This window comes from Tenrec ecaudatus, chromosome 12 (genome assembly GCF_050624435.1).
Source record: "Tenrec ecaudatus isolate mTenEca1 chromosome 12, mTenEca1.hap1, whole genome shotgun sequence".
NCBI lineage: Eukaryota > Metazoa > Chordata > Mammalia > Afrosoricida > Tenrecidae > Tenrec > Tenrec ecaudatus.
In genome coordinates, this window is record NC_134541.1 from 21,973,046 (window position 1) to 21,975,030 (window position 1,985).

Sequence of the window (1,985 nt, forward strand, 5' to 3'; positions counted from 1 at the left end):
ACCAGCAGCTGCAGCACTGGGATCAAACGTAACAATTGTGAGGAGGGTGCTCTTTTGTTCTATTGTACATAGGTTTGCTAGGAACTGGTAGTGATTCGATGGCACTTAGCAATAATATAACAACACCTTCCCAGATGGAGAATTTAAGTCTCAGTTTGAATAAATTCTTCTTGGTCTTTCTCTTCTGGTGGATGGGATTACAACCTGGGACCTCAGGTTTTTAAAAACAAGCCCTGCCTTGCCATCAGATCCTCTGCTTAGGAGAATATGTGGTTGCGTATTTTGTTTTTGTTTTTTCCTTACACACGGAACAATTTTATTTGGTCTGGGAGGGGAGCCTGGGACGGGCAGGGCTAGTGCCCACCTGCGGGGGCTTTCCTGGACTTCAGGTGTTCCTCCACTCGGGTTTAGAAGAAACACCCTCATTGATGAAGTCCCCACGCAAGGCAGGCAGCGTAGTGCCTGCCAGGCAGCCTGCGGGAGGGCGGTGTGCCCTAGGCACTGCGGGGGGGGGGGGGGGAGGGGGCCTTGGAGAGCAGGGCCTGGAGGTCGGGCTCGAGGTCCATGGTGGGGAAGCGGCGCTGTACCTGCGCACAGGCACACCATCGCGGCCCACCAGGAACTTCTCGAAGTTCCAGGAGATGTCGTTGCGGCACACAGGCGACCAGGTGATAAGCTTGGGGTCGGTCATGAGAGAAGTGGCATCTTCGCTGGGCGCCGGCAGGGCCTCCCGGAGGAAGGCAAAGAGCGGGTGTACATTGGCGCCGTTCACCTCGCACTTCTCAAACAGGCAGAAGTTGGGCTCGAACCCGCCTCCAGGTCGGACTTGCTTGAGGGAATTCAGAATCTCTTCATTCTTGGCGTTCTCCTGATGCCCAAACTGGTTGCACGGGAAACCTAGCACGACCAGGCCCCGCGGGCCGAGGCGCTGCTGCAGGTCGTTCTTCTGGGTGTAGTCCCGGACCATGGTGCTTCAGAGCGACGCCACGTTCTCCATGAGCAGCACCTTGCCCTTCAGCGAGGCCAGGCTCACGGGCTCCCCGCCGGCCAGCAGGCGAGCGGAGAAGGCGTACACGGAGCGCGCGCGCGGTGGCGGCTGCGAGTGGAGCGGCACACATGACGCCGGGACCGGAGGCGCGGAAGAGAGAGACGGACAGAGGTCGGCAAGAAGAACTGTGGTTGGGTATTTTGTTTGGGACAGGATATACATAAAATGTTATTGGCTTTAGAAGGATCAGGGAGGGATACAAGTAAATAGAAATCCCTCTAGAGCTGAGATGTAAGATGGGGAAGGGAAAGAGAGTAGGTGGATAGGGGCTTGAGTGGATAGGTCCAGAGGTTAATGTTAGTTAATTTGGTTAGTTAATTGTGTGTGTGTGTGTGTGTGTGTGTGTGTGTGTGTGTGTGTGGTTGTTACTCTATCCACTTTCATGACATGACAGTTGGGTTATTGATTGCTTTTTTTATCCATCCACCAATGCGATTGCCTTATGTTACAGGGGCCAACGTTTTTGACTATGTGGGATGTGCACCTGTGAAAAGACCAGAGCCCATTTGATGAGTAACAGCAAAGAGTAAGTTCTTTTCTCCTTCTCCCGAGCACTTATTTTAGAGGATACAATATACCTCTTTGAGTCTTACTCATTAAACATAGTTAATAAATACCTCTTAGGGGATGATCCCCACACAGAGGGACCACAGGGAAGGGATGAGTCAACCAGGGTGCAGTAAAGCATCGATGAAACACACTATATTCCTCTGGTACTTTGAGGCTTCCTCAACCCCCCACTACCATGACCCCAGTGCTGCTTCTCAATTCAGACTAGACTGGAACATGTACACAGGTATAGATAAGAGATGGGTGCTCATAGCACACAGAATCCAGGAACAGGATAGGGAATAGTGATATCAGAAGGGTAGGGGGAGAGGAAGGAAGAAAGGGTGAACCAATCATAATGACTGGTACATAACCATACACACCTCTC

General features: G+C 52.2%; 1 pseudogene; it reads right to left on the bottom strand.

The window, feature by feature from the left end:
* Positions 1-494: 494 nt before the first annotated feature.
* Positions 495-1,118, bottom strand: LOC142422330 (glutathione peroxidase 1-like; annotated as a pseudogene).
* Positions 1,119-1,985: the final 867 nt, after the last annotated feature.